General features: G+C 34.4%; 2 pseudogenes; both read right to left on the reverse strand.

The window, feature by feature from the left end:
• LOC109125897 lies at positions 1443–2783 on the reverse strand (annotated as a pseudogene).
• LOC104706544 lies at positions 6769–8917 on the reverse strand (annotated as a pseudogene).

Here is a 19096-nt window from a genome sequence, read left to right on the forward strand (position 1 = left end):
AAAAAAAAAAAAAAAAAACTGAAGTATTTAAGGATACATATTTCAGTAGCAATTATCATACAAACTGATAAGGGAAAGAAATTGTTGCTGTCATAGTAGAGTAGGAGACAATTTAAAACTTTCATTGGCAGAAAACTGTTTCTCTTATGATGGAGATTAACGCTACAGTTAGATGGTCAACAAAAAATGTAAAAAAAAAAAAAAAAAAAAAAAAAAAAAAAAAAAAAAAAAAAAAAAAAAAAANCACCATCCCGAATCAATGCTAGAGAAAAAAAGAGAGTGTAAACTATATTAATCTGGAATATGAACTTGCAAATCCAAATGAAAAATCCATAATTGTGAAGACTAATAATAATTGCAAAGAAGAAGAGACGACATTAGACATGCATGGAGAAGGTAAATGAAGTAAAACGTAACAAATCTGGAAAGCATAGCCAAAGATTTAACGATATCATACCGGCGTTTAGGTGGGCCAAAGTCAGTTTGTTAAGAACCGTCAATTGAGAAGTTAACATCGCGCATCATTGATGAACCATTATCTTGGTGAACTCCCTCGCCGAAGTGTAAGCCTCACCTTTCATTGTTTTCAGTTTTCAGCATCCTGACACAAACATTAGTGTGAAAATAATTGATTACTCGACAACGAAAGAAGACTAAACGGAAGGGAAGGAAAGGTTTCGTGCAGAAAAAATCAGAGACCCACTCATTTAAGTCATGCAAAGAGAGAGAGAGAGAAAACAAACCAGAGAGATTTGAGTGGGTATTTGATTTGTTTACCACCCATCTTCTTCCAAAGTCAGAATTGGTTAGAGAGGCTTAATAATTTTTCTTTTTCGTTTCTCTGTTACTGGTAGTTTTGATGGCGGATTTAGAAGAAAGAATGGAGGATGTTTTGAGAATTAAGAAAAGAAGATGTTAATGTATCTGTATTTACTTCGTTGATGAAATTGGGAGAGAACTTTGAGGGGAAGAACTTTGAGATCATGGGGGAACGGTTTCAAAGAAGGTGGTACTGGTTTTTTTTAAAGATAAAAGAAATAAATATTTTTCTAAGTAAACAAATTTAAACGATCAAATTTCAAACTAATGTAAAGTACAAGTGTCGCAAAAATAGAACGTAAAATGTCACATCAATAAGTTAAAAAAAACTTTGTCATATTGTATAAGATTCTTGTTCAAATAAATGGAAATGTTTTGCACCAAAAAAAAAAGAAATGGAAATGTAGATTACAAAAAACACAACGAAATGAAATTGAAAACCTAAGACTCCAACATAAATGATTAATAGTAGAAAACAAGGAAGAGAGAATAATAAGATAGGATGAATGCTACATGCATGGTCCAGTTGGAGACAGAGCCATGAGTGAAAGTGCGACATTAATTAATTAGAGCTAGCCACGCCTGGATAATTATGGTTCGATGAAGCCATAACTGAAACTAGTTCAATATCTTGGAGGACGGAAATAAGCAAAGGCTGCGAAGAAGGCTTGGATCATCGTGAGAAGAAGAAGAATTAAAGCAGCTGAAGATGATATAGTCCTCCATGGGGTCTTAGGTTTTTTGAAGTTGTTCACCCCGTCGAACACCTGAGCCATGAAACTCCTAGAAGGAGAAAACGCCAAGTTCTTTCCTACGTTCTTGAAGAACAAAGTAACTTCCTCACTGGTTCCAGTATAGTTCTCTATGATCCCTTTCTCGCATAAGAACATTGTATCCTCCTCTGTATTTATGAGGCAGCTCATGAAAGTAACATAACTTGTCATCTCCGTGGAATATCTCATATTATACTGCTCGAAAGCCACACTGTTGGATAAAAGAGTGCTAAAAAAATCATCAATGACTAGTAGTGGTATTTCAAGCAAAACGTTATTGAAACATATGTCCAACGGTGTATCTACATCCCCCCCTCAGCTTGAATTTGATCCCTCGCTGTCGAAGTTTTTTGGATGAAACAATCAGCCCAACATAATGGCGTGAACGTCTAAACGATTCGTCTTTCCTCTTGGAACAACATCTTCTTATACTGAGACAAGTGTCGTTGACGATCTCTCTAGCTATTAAAGCCTGTCGGATGAGATCAAGAAGATGGTTCGCCTTAATATCAATGTGTTTATCCCAATACACCAGTGGTCTCCTTATTGAAGAGTTGAAGAATTGGAAAGCCATCTTGTTTAAGCTAGTGGATGGAGCTAACTTTGATGTCTTAAAAAGATCATTGAGAAGAAAGAGAGGAACCTGTTTTTCAAGAAGGAGAAGATCTCTCTGAAGAGTCGGAAGTATCCATCTCAGCATGAAAATCGGATCATTATGTATTTCGTAATTATAATTTCTTGAAGCCACCATGAACAACATAAGAATGAAACAACCATTCGAGAACCATGAGATCAGTCAGCTCTTGTTTATTGAATGGAAGTGTTTCCGAATAAGAATCTCTGATCTTCTCTTCCAGTCCCCAGACAACATCGAACAAGTCACTTAGACCAACGCCCTTTTCTTCAGTCCATGTTACATATAACGTCAATTCTAGTTGTTTGTGCTCCTCAATCATCTGGAGATGTTTTTTTGTCAGTGTCATGATGATAAGGGCCGATTGAGAGGATCTTCGGTGCATAGGTTGTGTCATTGGTTTGTGTGGTAGTGTGACGAATTCTGAATATGGAACAAGAATAATAAGCTGATGATTCCCTCAGAATAGTTGGGCGAATCACGTTTTTCAAGAGCAGGAAATCTTCTCTATCTACTATCTTTTGACTTCCTCCAATCTCTTGTGTCGGATGATCCATGGCTCTCCCTACCAAATTAAGTTTCTGTAAACGTGAAAAAAAAAGAGACGACTTTTTTCTTTCTTAAGAGACGACTTTCTCAGATCAATAGGAGTGGCCAGGAGCAACTTTGGGTCTGCCTGCATCCATTCTTTAATAGTACTAGGTTAGTACCAGCGCTAAACCGCGAGACTGTTTTATATTTTATTTTTATTTTTATTATTTTTGGATAATTTTATATGTGTTTGTAATTAAAAAAATATTATTAATATAGTTTTTGACAATGTTTATTGGTAATATTTTTGGTTTTAGGTTTTTGTTATTATGTGTTGCTAGTTTTATTATTGTAATAAAATTGTAGATTAAAATCAATTTTTTTTCTTGTATTAAGATGTATTGGAGGACCATTATTATTGTTAGTTATTTTATTTTATTTAATCAATTTTGGCTTTTGCTATTTAATGTTTCTATCAACACAGTGGAGATTTTTAAGAATTTTTTGTTTTAAACAAATTGTTTGATTGTGTTATATCAACTCTACTTCCTTACACGTATATGAGATTAGTTAATTAATTATTAAACATATTATAAAAAATGTTTTTTCTCACCTCAGAAAAATTAACTCATATGAGTCGAACTTGTGTTCAAAATTGTCCGACCATTCTTTTGTTGGGATATGAAACTTTATAGAATATTTTTAGTCAAAAAAGAAATCCATCAAATCATTTTTTTTTGTCATTGACATCTCCTTTTTGGGGTTTATGATTGAGCTTTTAATATGATGGTGGGGTCTGATTCACCAACAAAATAAAATCAAGTTTAAGAGAAAAAGTGACATGAAAAAAGAGACTTATTATAGGTTGAGAAAATGTTGAGTTGTAGTATTTATAATGTTTTTATTGGCTAACAATTTTAATGAGATTTCAAGCTGAGAAGAACCTAAAATGATGAGTTGTCATATGAGGAGAGCAAATTTCATAAATTGTATATTGCTTGGAATCAAGTTTCATAAATTTTTGATAATTTTAAAGGTAATTTTTTTTTTGTTATTATTATTTACATCATCATATGATACTTTCATTTTTTGATTTTATCAATTTAATTTTAGTATATTTTAAATTTTATTACCTTAAGAACTAAGTTTAGGGATTACAAACCTTTAATTCTTGATTTGTTTCTCACTCTTTGTTGAGAAACAGTAAGAGATATTACTCTTTGTTGTCTACATTGTAAATGTTCTTGATGGATCTCTCGTAATACTTTAGACTGAGCTACGTCAACCTCCCTCTCCTAGAATTTAACATAATTTATCTCTTACAACATTATAACATATTTCTACTTGTTCTCCTCTTAACCTAACACTTAAACTAAACAAACCCATTTATATATATGGGTCTTTACTACAATAATGACCCAATAGCCTTTTACTTTTAGTGACCAAGTCATGTTTCTTCTTCTTTGCATCTTCTTCTTCCTCTACGACCACCACACCACCAGTTCTTCAGTTCATCTGTTCATGCTTCCTCTGCGTTCTTCATCATCATCGCATCTTTCACTTTCTCATATTTCTATGTCGCAGGATTAAGTAATGATACAACTTCCAACATTCCCTCTTGATTCATTTGTTTAATCCCCAAAATTCAATTTAAGGATTTGATCTCAAGGCTTCTTCTCCTCTGTGATTCACCTCTTCAATGTATGAATCTCTTGATATTGTCACAGCTCACTGATGAGTTCTCTTGCTCCCTCATGAATCGTTTTTTTTCTTTTCCAAAGCATAAAAATCTGAATATCAAATGGATGTTTTCTACTCCAAAATCGAAAGAACAAAAGAGCAACAGACTCAAACATCAAAAACAAATCGTGCCTAACTTAAATCAGGACAATGTAGAAGAAAAAATCACTAAAACCAATTGAGAACAGCTCAATACTTAAACAAAACTAAGTGGGAAAACGTATTCCCTAACAACTTATAAGGTAAAAAACTGCATCACCAAAGATTAGTACAGAAAAAAACAAACGAAAAGAGACAACTGCATCCATCAGTGTAGACATGTTTCTGATCACTTCAACTTCTAAAAGAGACAAGTGCTCAACGATTACCTGGAAGCATCAAAAGAGAGCAAGTAAGTGAAACCAATCAAAGCTCCAAACAAAAGTATAAACTCATCTGAAAAATATTAAGAGGCAACATTTACGTGTAGAGCTTACCTTATCAATGTATTCATCACGGAGAATCGTTTCAACCTTGACTTAACAATATCCCCTAAAAGAACATTTGGAGCTTAGCATTCTGTATCCAACAATGATCTTTAAGAAGGAAATAGAGACCGACTTCACTTCAGCAGCGGTTTCTCAACTTCAAAATCCAACACAAGAAAAAACAAGTAGCAAAGAATATGAATTAAGAAAAATTGAGATAAAATCATTTCATTACCAAGAATTTGCTGAGGAGTCAAACGTTTAGTGGGATCAGGTTCCAACATCTGCTTCAAAAGGCTCTTTAGTTTTATATCCCTTTGCGAGAATTGGAACGAGGAGCTAGCTCACATATGGGGACGACATGTCCTTTGCTCCATCCAAGGAACAAACCGGTCTCCACTGCTGGAGTTGTCATCTTTACCTGCAACAAACTGACATAGAGTAGATTCAGAAATCGATTATGGAAATCTTAAAACAATTAACGATAACAAAGAAGAAGAAGAGAGTTTGAATCAGATTCCCATACCTGCAATGGAGGTGAAGCAGCCGCTGCAAAACAACAACTCGAGCAGTTCTTAATCAACAGAGCTGACAAAATGAAATCGATGAAGATGACGATAACTTCAAAACAGATAACACAAAAACCCTTTCAAGATCTAAACCCAAACAAATGAAATTGAAATGATATTATGGATTGAAATCCAAACCCTTTTAAAGACTATCTAACTTAAGATTTTTGGAGTACATTTTTGTGTCATCCTTTATTATCTCTATATCCAAACAAGTCCCAACTAAATTCTCTACAATCCTTACAACCAAACAAAATGATTTCCTTATTTGATAATATTAATTTTCTAAAATCTATCTACCTAATTTAAAGCAATATGTTAGATTAAAATATAATTCTCCTTTCACTTTTATTTGATCTTATATTTAATTATTTAAATTACTATTTAATACATTAAGTTAATAAAATTTTAGATTTTTTTAGCATATGATGTGATTTGAATTTTTATAAACGGATATATATTTTAAAAATTATTTTAGAATTTTTGTAACCAAACAAGTATATTCGGATATAGATTATTTCACATTTGAGTTATTTAATATATAAAGAATATATATCTTAATCTTTTTATTAATTACTGTGAGAACACACACATATATAACAATGTAACATTTATATTAAAACTCAAAGAAACTTGATCTATTTATAATATATTCAAAAGTTTTTTTAAAAAAATTGTCCCGTGGTGTACCATGGGGTCAAACCTAGTTGAGTTGTGATTACGGAACACTACCATGACGAGATCGCATGACGGAAACATCGAGATACAACCTAGTGTTAATATTGTGAGTCACCAAAAATTGTGCTTAGGTGTATTAATTGTTTTAATTTGATTGGATATTTATTTTAACTGATGTGTCAGTTTTTGTTTCAATACAAAAGCTGAGGTGTCATTCTCTCGTGAAAAACCTACAAGTTTTATTATATTGATTTGACTTTATTTGGATTTAGGGGCAACTTTGGGTCTCTATCCATTATTTATAGGTAACTTCAACCCCCAATAAATTGTAGAGAGAGATATATGAACAAAACCAAGAAAAACTACAAAAGATAATTAAAAAAAAAAAAAAGGGGTTGGCAGTTGGCACACAACACACAAAATACAGTTGCATACAACGGCTCCAAAATATTTTTTATTCAATATCGTAGGTATTAATGTAATCAAAAACAAAGAAATGTATATTAAAAAAAACAACAATACAACGAAATGAAATTGAAAAATTTAGGAGTCAAACATTAAATGATTAATAGAAAACAACACAAGAGTAATAAACAAAGATAGGATGATGAATGCTAGCTAACATGCATGGTACAGTTGGAGACTGAGCCATAGAAGAAAATAAGAAAAGGCTGCGAAGAAGGTTTGGGCTATGGTGAGAAGAAGAAGAATTATAGCTGCAGAAGATGATAGAGTCCTCCATGGAGTCCTGTGTATTTTGATCTTGGTCACCCCGTCGAACACATTAGCCAAGTAACTCTTAGAAAGAGACAATGCAATGACTTTTGAAGAACATAGTAACTTCCTCACTGGTTCCAAAATAGTTCTCTATAATCCCTTTCTCGCATAAGAACAGTGTATCCTCTTCTCTGTCTGTGAGGCAACTCATGAAAGTAACGTAGCTTGTCATCTCCGTGGTACATGTCATGTTAAACTGCTCAAAGGCAACGCTGTTGGATAAGCTAATAAAATCATCAAAGACTAGTAGTGGTTTTTCAAGCAGACCGTTCTTGAAACATATGTCCAACGGTGTATCTACATTCTTCCTCAGCTGGAATTTTATCCCTCGGGTTCGAAGCTTTTTGGCCGACACAATCAGCCCAAGAAAAGGGCGAGGAGGAAGAGGTGGAGGAGGAGGAGGAGGACGAAGAGGAGGAAGAGAAGTACTCCTCGATGATGTTTCCGCTCTAGTTCTAGCCTTTGAACAACATATCTTACCGAGACAAGTTTTTTTGGACGTCTTTGTTCTTGAATTATTTCCCTGAGGACAACTAAACATATTGATGCAGCATTGCGTTGGAAGGGTTGGTGAAGACCGGCCGGGTATGAAAGTCTTACGAAAGAGATCAAGAAGATGTTTTGCTCGAAGATTATGGTGTTGTGCCCAAAACCCTTTTGGTTTTCTAATGGAATAGTCGAAGAAATTGAAGGACATAGAACTAGATAACTCCTAATTCTAATTGAGATTGTCTTGAGCCTCTCTCTCTTATCCTTATCTCTCCATTGTAAGGATAATTCTCCCTTCAAAGCTTATCCAACAAGATTGTCATCTCCGTGGTACATGTCATGTTAAACTGCTCAAAGGCAACGCTGTTGGATATAAGAGAGCTAATAAAATCATCAAAGACTAATAGTGGTATTTCAAGCAGACCGTTATTGAAACATATGTCCAACGGTGTATCTACATTCTTCCTCAGCTGGAATTTTATCCCTCGGGTTCGAAGCTTTTTGGCCGACACAATCAGACCAAGAAAAGGGCGAAGAGGAAGAGGTGGAGGAGGTGGAGGAGGAGGAGGTGGAGGAGGAGGAGGGGGACGAAGAGGAGGAAGAGAAGTACTCCTCGATGATGTTTCCACTCTAGTTCTAGCCTTTGAACAACATATCTTACCGAGACAATGTTCTTGAATTTTTTCCCCGAGGACAACTAAACATATTGATGCAGCATTGTGTTGGAGGGGTTGGTGAAGACCGTCCGAGTATGAAAGTCTTACGAAAGAGATCAAGAAGATGTTTCGCTCGAAGATTATAGTTTTGTGCCCAAAACCCTTTTGGTTTTCTAATGGTATAGTCGAAGAAATTGAAGGCTAGCTTGTTGAAGCTAATGGATGGAGCTAACTTTGACGTCTCTAGAAGGCGGGTAAGAAGAAAGAGAGGAACCTGGTTTTCGAGAAGGAGAAGATCTCTTCTTAGTGTCGGCAGTATCCATCTCAGCTTGAAAATGGGATCTTCGACTGTATTGTATCCAATCTTATGTGAAACCACAAGGAACAACATAAGAATGAAACAACCATCGAGAACCACGAGATCAGTGAGCTCTTGTTTATCGAATTGAAGAGTTTCAGAATAAGAATCTCTGATCTCGTCTTCCAACCCCCGGACAATATTGACCAAATCACTTAGACCAACGCATATATTCCAAGTCTTTGAAACAAAGAACTCCAAATATACTTGCTTGTGCTCCTGAATCATTTGGCGATGTTTTTTTTATCAGTGCAATGGTGATAAGGGCCGATTGAGAGGATCTTGGGTGCATAGGTAGGTGGCATTGGTCTGTGTGACAGAGTGGGCGGTAGATGGAACAAGAAGGTTTACCTGATGATCCCTTTAGAAGACTTGGTCGGATCACGTTTTTAAGAGCATAGAAGCTTTCTCATCTTTGTCTACCATCGTTCTACTTTCTTCAAATTATTGGCTCCAAGGCAACGATCCACCTCAATAATTTTAAGAGCAAGGAATCAACAACACTTTTCTCTAGAGAACCATATTAGTGACAACAAGTCAATAGGTAGGTGGCGATTAGTGACAACAAGTTATACCGTGTCCGTCTAAAATTCATGATATTATAATCGGATCCACCCGAATCAAAGAGTCAAATATAAATAAAGACGCGATGGGTTTTTGGACTTATTGTAGAAGATGCTACTGGAGGCTCGAGCGACACGTCCACGATATGTTGGGGGTCAATTATTTATTTATTTATTTATTTTTGTCAACGAAAAATTAGATTGAAAAAGTCAATGAAATGGAAACTGTTTACAAACAAAATATCATGCGGAGAAGAACGCGCTTCGCGTGCCAGATAATCCGTATTTACATTTGCATTTCTAGAAACAAAAAATACAGAGAAAGAAGAAAATTCCTCCCTCTCACTCTTAATATAATCGAGATATGTCGAAAAAGCCAGCCTGTCATAATGAGAAGACACCATCTTCATCAAGTCTGAACAATCGTGTAGAAAGCCACATCACAAAAACCATACCCGATCATACACCGCATAGCCCACATGAAAGATTCGGCTTCGGCATGCAAGGGGGAAAGGCCCCGTCTAAAGTTTTTAGCTCCCATGGTTGGCATCAGATCCTGAAGCTGGGTACAAATCCATCATATGCCTGCAAATGAATCACCCACCTTCCAAGAACCATCAATGAAACAACGGTAGCATGGATAACTAAGGAAGAGAACATGTAGTCGTCCGCAGCCTTGGGTTAGAGCCAAAGTGGTGGGTAGAAAAATCCTCATCCTCACCCTCCTCCTGGCCTGCTGCCATGTCGTCACCTCACCTTCCGCCACCCGAATAATCTATTCTAGTCGCTCATCTTCATTCTCAAAACTCGTGCATTCCTTGCTTTTCCATATATACCACAAGATCCAAGAAAAAGCTCAAACCTGACGAGCAGGTGGGCAAATAAAAAGGGCATGATTCACTGTTTCCTCATCAGCACCACACCGTGCACATCCCAAATTGCAGGCCAGACCATGCCTGTGCAAATTTGCCGAAACCGAAATGCACCCTGACAATACCTGCCACATAAAATGCTGAAGTTTTGTGGACATCGAATGCCAAACGCTAGCTAGGAGAGGAGTAATCTCCGGCCCGCTACCAAGAGGCTGAAAAGTCTTTGATACCTCCATATGTGTCGTATGATATCTTGACTTAACCATATACTTTCCATTTTTTGTAAAATCCCAACCGAGAGAGTCCACCTTACGACATATCCCTAAAGGTATAGCCCATATGAATGCAACATCTAAATGATCAAAATAATCGTTGAGCAAATCCATCTGCCATGAATTGGTTCCACGATCAACTAAGTGAGAAATTTGAAGGTCATGGTCCTTAAACAGACCATTACTTATAGCTGTTCTCAAGAATTGAGCTGCTATCTAGGGATCAGTCCATATAAAAACGGATTCCCCGAACCCAACTCTTTTAATAAGCCCTTTGTTACTCAGAGAGCGAGCTGAAACAATACTCTGCCACTCATACGAGGGAGAATATGACCGAATTGTTTTTATTGTATTGGAATTCCTATAATACCTACCTTAGACTCTGGCAAATAGAGAGTTTGAGGCCCAATTAGTCGCCATAGTTGTTTAGCCAACAATGTCGAATTAAAATCATCCACATTCCAAAAACCTAAGCCGCCTAACTGTTTACTACAACATAATCTCTTCCAAGCTAGCCAATGCATACCCCCCGACCGATCATTTGTACGCCACCAAAAATTCGTCACTGCACTAGTAAGTTTGGATGTAATTGTTTTCGGTGGCCGAAAACAGGACATCAAAAACGTCGGGACAATAGTTGCTACTGACTTAATCATCACCTCTTTCCCCCCTTTCGATAACAATTTTGCCGACCAACCATTTGTCCGACCATGCAGCCTATCCCGAACAAATGAAAACACATTCGTCTTAGACCCACCCAAACTCTCAGGTTAACCTAGATATGAACCCATTTCGCCCAAATTTGTTATCCCAAGAACCCTGTGGAGCTCTATTTTTTGTCCACATCAACCATATGACCAAACTGAACCGTAAATTTTTTTAATTTTATTGTAAGAAAAACAGTCTCCCTCTTTTCACCAAAAATATTAGTTTACATATATATCTTTAAGTTTTGCTATATATTATTGCTTTTTCTTAATATGTTAGTTATATGATTATTTTTGTTATTCTCATTCTCAAAACCAGTTAAAGATACATGAATGTGTCGATAGCTCAGTCATATAGCTTATCATTACAAGTCAGTTGAAATTGTTGATGGGTACACTCTAATCTGAAGCACCAGAACGGTTTGTGACATTTCTCATTGGTAGTCGTAGATGCATGAATACGAAGAACTAATGGAGGATTTAGGCCTAGGAGGATTTGAGAAACGAAGGTGGAAAATATGGCAAGTATTTATTTTGCTTGTCATTAGCACTTAATTACGCTTATATAAGCATATTTCAAGATTACTAATGAATTGTTTGATGTGCAGGTAACTTGGTGAATATTGTTATCCCACGACCTAATCCAAATAATGATCCCACACCAGGAGTTGGAAAGGTTCGGTATATGAGTTCACTTTTTTTTTTTTTTTTTAAATAGTTTTAAACAGTTTTGGCTATCTAGCAACTAAGTCCTATGTATAGCTTCTAATGATGTACATGTGGATGATGCATCAATGGCTAGATTGGGGATGAATGAAATATTTTTTTTGTCTTTATCTATTTTTATTGTTTTTAACGGATTAAAACTGACTACAGCCAATCTGATCGAAGCCTGCCTCTATGGTGCTTTGTGTTTGATGGATAGATTTTGGCTAAGTTTGGTTGGTCCCATGATTCGACGGTTTTGGTTAGTGTGAAACATTCAAAATAGTAATAACGGTTGTTGTTGTTGTTGTTGCAAAAATAAACAATGTTTGAATTGTGAAAATTGGAAAACGAAAATATACATATTAAACAATTACACAAATTAATGTCAAATACTTTGATCTTTTAATAACATATCTCTTTAAATTTTGCAATATTATTATTGTTAACATAAAGATACATTATTTAGACACTTTGAGTTCTCTCTTTCAAGTTTTCTAACAATCTATACTTTTATATTCACACATGCAAGTGGTCTCCGTTCTGAGGTGCTTGTTACAATAACCATGGATATCCACAGCTCGGTCATATAGCATTTCATCGCAAATCGCTTGACATTTTTGGTCCGTACACCCTAATCTGATGAACCCGAACGGTTTGCGACATTGCTTACAATGATAGTGGCAAATGCATGAACCTTCCTCATCACAGTAACTTCCAATGGAACCTTTAACCGACGATGCACACCTTGCAGCACAGTCTGCACAGGATCCTCCTAGTGGAGTGTCACACACATCCGCATTTGCTATTTCGTTTAATAAAATCCCTAATTGGTGATAATTTTTTGAAAAATAAATTATATTTTTAAATAATATTACGGGTGCAAAAAGTTCCATCTAGTTAATTGATTAGAAAATTTTGAGTTTAACAAAATAAAGTTGAATATCATTCCTCTGTGAAATAATAGATGAATATGTTGAACAATTTTTCTTTATAATTTGTTCATTTCTCAAATTTTTTAATTGAATGAATTGAATAGTTTTTCAACTTATTCATCTCCAATGGAAAATAATGAGGATGAGATGAATAGTAATTCAACTCTTTCAAACTCTTATTTTGAGTCAACCATTTGCTAAAATATAGCACGGTTTTCTCTTTTTATAAGAATATATGAACATCTACAACTTTTATAAAATATAAAATATTAAAATGAATACCTGAAAAAAGGAACAAGCGAAAGAGAAATGTAGATATATTTATCATCCTAATAGGACCTATAAAGGATTGGTTTGTTTTGAAAAAAACTTTATATAGGTAACTAGGTTTATATAAGAGACATGAAAAGATATATGGTATTGATGATTGGATGAATATGTTGATAACTGTAGACTTTTACCTTTTAAATTTAGTGTAGAGATTTTAGAATTATGGATGTGACTTTAAAATATATAAAGCCTTTTTTTATGGACTATATCATCAAAAGCTTAACATAACCAAAAACATTTAAAGTTTGACTCCAGAATTCTAGATTTGTGAAACTCTCAAAATAAGTCAAAGTATTTACAAATAAGTTTTGTTTTGTTGTGGGAATTAGTATGGTATTGATATATAAAATATTTTTTGTTAAATGTACACAATGGTAATTATCAACAATTAATGCTAAAAAATACAAATGAAAGCATATTCATTGTTGAGATTTGCATGCTTAAAAATTTTCATATTTGACATTCAAAATTTTTTCTCAAATAAAATTCGGGTGGTCCGCGTTATGTTAGCTTTAGGTTGCTACTTGCTAGAACAAAGTTTAACTAAACACCTCTCGAGCTCTCTCTTAATCTCATATCAATGTCACAACTCAACACTTGATATATATATAGAGGCTTTCTTTTTTCTATTCCTATTAGGACTTAGAACTAGATAACTCCTAATTCTAATTGGGATTGTTTTGAGTCTCTTTCATATCCTTATCTCTCCATTGTAAGGATAACTTGGACTCTAAGCTTCGAAGCTTATCCAACAATCTCCTCCTTAAGCTTTGAATTATTCTTTATTAAGTCATGAACTCCAAGCAAGCTTCAAATCCACAGTTTGGACTATAACATATATCTTTAAGTTTTGCTGTATATTATTACTATTTCTTAGTTATGCTTATTTTTATCCTCGTTCTCAAAACCAGCTAAAGATACATGGATGTGTAGACAGCTCGGTCATGTAGATTGTAGCTTGTCATTACAAGTCAGTTGACATTGTTCGTTGGTACCAAAATGGTTTGCGCGCGACATTTCTCAATTGTAGTCTTAAATGCATAAAGACCAACACCTAATGGAGGATTTGAGAAAAGAAGGTTGGAAAATATGGTAAATATTTTTTTTGCTTATGTTATTAGCGCTTAATTACGCTTATATAAGAATATTTCAAGATTACTAATGAATTGTTTGATGTGCAGGTAACTTGGTGAATATTGTGATCGGACGACCTAACCCGAATCATGATCTCACACCAGAAGTTGGAAAGGTTCGGTATGTCAGTTCTTTTTTTTTACTAGTTTCAATTAGTTTTGGTTATCTAGCAACTATGTATAGCTTGATATACGTAACTACAGGTCTTTTTAGAGTATGGGAATGTGGATGATGCATCATTGGCTAGATTGGGGATGAATGAAATATATGTATATATATATATAATTAAGACTTAGTACTATACTTAATTTTTTTGAATACATAATACTTAAAATTTCTTTTTTAATAGTAGAATAGTTTCTTTGGGTATCATTCCAATATTATTCTAGTTCTATTGGTTTTAACAGGTTAAAACTGACAAGTCCCTGTCCGATCAAAGCCTGATCCTCCTCTATGGCACTTTTTGTGTGGTGAACTGATTTTGGCTAAGTTTGGTTGGTCCCATGACACGACGGTTTGGTTAGTGTGAAACATTCAAAATAGTAATAATAGTTGTGTTGTTGCAAAAATAAACAATGTTTAAATTGGAAAAATTGGAAAAATTAATGTCAAATACTTTGATTTTTTTGAATAACATATCTCTTTATATTTTGCAATATTATTATTATTATTAACATAAAGATACATCATTTAGACATTTTGAGTTTTCTCTTTCAAGTTTTCTAACAATGTGCACTTTTATATTCACACATGCAAGTGGTATATGCCCCGAGGTGACTCTTACAATAACCATGGATATCCACAGCTCGGTCATCTAGCTTTTCATTGCAAATCACTTGACATTGTTGTTCTGTACATTCTAGTGTGAACAACTGGAACGATTTGCGACATTTCTCACAGTGGTAGTGGCAAATGCATGAACCTTCCTTATCACAATAACTTCCAATTGAACCTTTAATCGATGATGAACACCTTGCAGCACAGTCTGCACAAGATCCTCCTAGTGGAGTGTCACACACATCCGCATTTGATATTTCATTTAATACAATCCCTATTTGATAATAGTTTTTCAAAAAATAAGTTATATTTTCAGATTATATTATGCGTTCAAAAAGTTGCATGTAGTTGAATGATTAGAAAAAATTGAGTTGAACAAAAAAAACGTTGAACATTATTCAACTCATTTTTCTGCGAAATAGTAGATGAATATGCTGAACAATTTTTCTTTATAATTTGTTTATTTTTAAAAAATTTGATTGAATGAGTTGAGTCAATTTTTCAACTTATTCATCTCAAATGGTAAAAAAATGAGGTGAGTGGTCATTCAATTCTTATAACCTCTTATTTTGAGTTAACCATTTGCTAGAATATGGCATGGTATTCTCTTTTTGTAAGAATATCTGAACATCTACAACTTTTATAAAATATAAATTTTAAAATGAATACCTGAAAAAAGGAACACGCCAAAGAGAATCGTAGATATATTCATCATCTTAACAGGACCTATGAAGTATTGGTTTGTTTTGAAAAACTTTATGTAGGTAACTAGGTATATATAATAGACATGAAAAGATAGATGGTTGATGATTGGTTTAGAGAGGAGTATTTAACTTGATATTTTAAGGATTTGGAGACTTTTAGGAGATTTGATTTTGTTTTAGAGGGGGTATTCAACATGATATTTTAAGGATTTGGTAAGATTTTAATATTTTGAATTTTGAAAGATTTAGGAGACTTTTAAAAGATTTGACTGTGTTTTAGGAGATTAGAGTTTTTATATTTTTCTAAAAAAGAAAATAAAATATGATTCTATGAGATTTTATTAGTAAACTTTGGGTGATTTTAAAATATTTACAACACAAAAAAAGATAATTATATGCCAAAAAAGAAGATTATGCTTATTTGTGAAGCTGGAGATGAAGATGTAACTTTGTCGCAACCACCATAGAGTCAAGATTTTAGAGTATTCCTAAAAGAACTTATTTTTCAATTGATGATTTTTATAAATCTTCTAAAATCCTATGTTATTAAATTTGGAATCTATGTAAAATCATTTGAAATCATTTACAATTTTTTTGTTATTCAATCAGTGATTTACAAAAGTTACTTAAAATCTACTGTTGTTCAAAATATCACAACTTTTTTATAAATGCTACTTTGAGTGATTCTACAAGACTTTTATTTGTTTTTTAGTTGAAAAATATGAGTAACAAATCATACTTTATGAGATAAAATTTTCTAAGGATTTCATAAGAAAATAATAGTCAATACAACAAACAGAGATAAACTTCTCGATCGATGCGACAACTCTAATCCCCGCCGATCACCAGTCACCTTCTCCACCCGTAAACCTAAAGCTTCTTCTCTTTCTCTCTCAAAACCAACTTCTCCTCCTACAATCGATCGAATCTGATAGCATACGATTATGACCAATAGTAATCTTCCCTAAAGAATCATCAATGTACGTTTTCCCGATCCTCTGTACAATCCTCCAATCCCTAGATTATCCAAATCCTCCAATTTGGGGATTTTTATTAATTCAGTATAATTTGGGTTGCAAAGAATTTTATAGCTTTGTTTAATCCAAAATCGAAGGAGGAACCTCTCTTTGCCTTATTACTAGTTCAATATAATTTGGGCCGCAAATTTTTTTATAGCTTTGTTCAATCCAAGATTAAAATTGATAATGGTCTCTAGCTGTGAATATAGTAATGTTTAATTTCTTCACAAACGCCATCAACATTACTATATTCACAAGCTTTGTTTAATAGCTTTGTTCAATTTTGTTTAATAAATTTGTTTGATTTTTATCTCCCATCTATGTTTCTGCAACTTATAAGTAATAATACTTATTTCTTTCTTTCTCCGATCTCATAGGAAACTCAACGTTGGGTTGGGTTAATAGGAACATGGTAAGTTCATCAATTCATTCGCGACCCAAATTAACTTGGAACCTCTTTTTTTTTTGTTTGATCTCAAAAAACACCATATTTTATTAATCAAGTTCGAAAAGGTTGGTTCCTAAAGTCAACCACTCCGGATTCTTCAAGTCTACATGGGGAAAAAGAGAACCTCTTGCTCATGCACTTGTTGCAAGGCGATCGACACAAACATTTATCGTTCTAGGAATATGAGAAATGGAAAAAACCAAAAACTTAGCTCTTATATCAGAAACAGTACCTAACTCCGTGGAAAAACTGGGCCACTCATCAATCTCCTCTATGACTTTGATAATGGTCGCACAATCAGTCTCAAAGTGTACTGATGTCAATCCTTGTTGTAACGCTGATTCCATTGCCCAGAGTAAAGCCTCCAACTCAGAATGAAGAACCGAGAGGTATCTCTTCGTACATATCAAGCCGGAAGAGATTAAAGGACTCAACAAAACAAACCCCATACCAGCAAACTGATCCTTAGTCTCCCAAGAGGCATCAAGTTGGCACCTAACTGGGAGACTAATTAGGCGCCAACACAAATAAAGATTGTATAGATTTTTTTTTATTTTTTTGTGTTTTAAAATATTTTAAAATCACCAAAAGTTTACTAATAAAATCTCTTACAATCTCATAAAATATTAAAATCCTATCAAATCCTAAAAAATACAAGTTTAATACAAGTTTATCTGTTCTTGTTGATCATGCACTTGAAGAAGACAAGACGAGACATGACATAGATTAATGGAGGTACAAACAAATCTTGTTGTTTATGAAGATGTATTGGTTTGACTGAAGTAGTGTCTGTGTGATACAAGAAGTGAAACAGGATTGTTGTTGTTTTATGTCCCCGAGAAGTTTCTAGAAGGTTTGAGAAGGCAATATTGAAGGACGGTTTGAGGATGAATTGAAGAGGAAAACTAATATTTATTTTGTTAAAATTTTACAAGAAAAAAGAAAATAGCAAAAAAGAAAAAGTCTTTTTCTTATGGAATTTGGAAATCTTCTCCTATATGGTGATTAGGAGGTCTTGTTGGAGATATAAAGAAATGTTGGGCACGTCCTAGAGAAGTAAGAGAGTTGATGCATAAAGGATAAAGACCCTAGAGGTTCTCATTGTGTGCGGCTTAGCTTCGCGGTTTGATGCTTGTGTGAAGAAGAAAAGAGTGGAAGGCTTTTTTTGGGCTAATTCTCTTTATTCGTAAGGCAGTTTCTGTTTCTTAGAAGGTTTCTTGCGTAGTTATAATCTGTAGTACTCTGTTATATCTTCTCTTCTTCTTGAATAGTCGTCATTTACTTTCTCGTGACCAAATCTCTCGCCTTGTTACCACGTACCAGGATGATGCAGCCTAACCCTATTCTCAATATGGCTGATGTCGCTGATGTTGGAGTCCCACGTACAAGGATTATTTGCTTAAATCTAGCGATTATAGCTGATGATGATGATGATCATGTAGACGATGAAGACGAAGACCTAATGGAAGATATATCTGTTTACAACCGTTCTTGAGTTTTTATAATGGAAAGAGAGTATCTTGCTGATTGAGTCTGCATGTCCAACAACATCTGAATATATGGTAAAAAAAGATCTTTATGTTTAGAAAACTAACCAGCAATTATAGGTTGGGTTACGCAATTTGGGGTGTTGTGTTTTAAAGGGTTCAATTATCTGTTACAGGGTTTCATATTTCATATGGTTTCCGTTTTTCGTATGAATATTTGAATAAAGAGAATAAAAGCAGAGGACACGTGTCAGTAGTTCGACGGGAAATCTTTTCTGTGGCTAACGGAACATCGACGTAGCAAAGGGTGAGCTGTCACTAACTGTCACACGGGGTCGTCTAGCTTAAGAAGGAGGAGTGACGTTTCAGCTTCCTTATTGCGAAATTTATCTAAAAAGATTTTGTAATCATCTTCTCTCCGAGTCTTTCTCTGTAAACGGTGTTAGCTTAACTTTACTGGAGTTGTTTCTTCCTCATACTCTTGTAAGTTAGGAACTGGGTCTTTGTTTATTTGAGAACATTGATTCATTTGTTCGGAGTCTAATCGGATTTGTGTTTATCGTTATCATTATCATAGGAAGAAGACTGATGCTGTTTAAGTTATAAATCTTTGGGAAACATGGTTACATGGAGCTGCCAGGATGCTTTATGG

The sequence above is a fragment of the Camelina sativa genome, chromosome 8 (genome assembly GCF_000633955.1).
Source record: "Camelina sativa cultivar DH55 chromosome 8, Cs, whole genome shotgun sequence".
Lineage (NCBI taxonomy): Eukaryota > Viridiplantae > Streptophyta > Magnoliopsida > Brassicales > Brassicaceae > Camelina > Camelina sativa.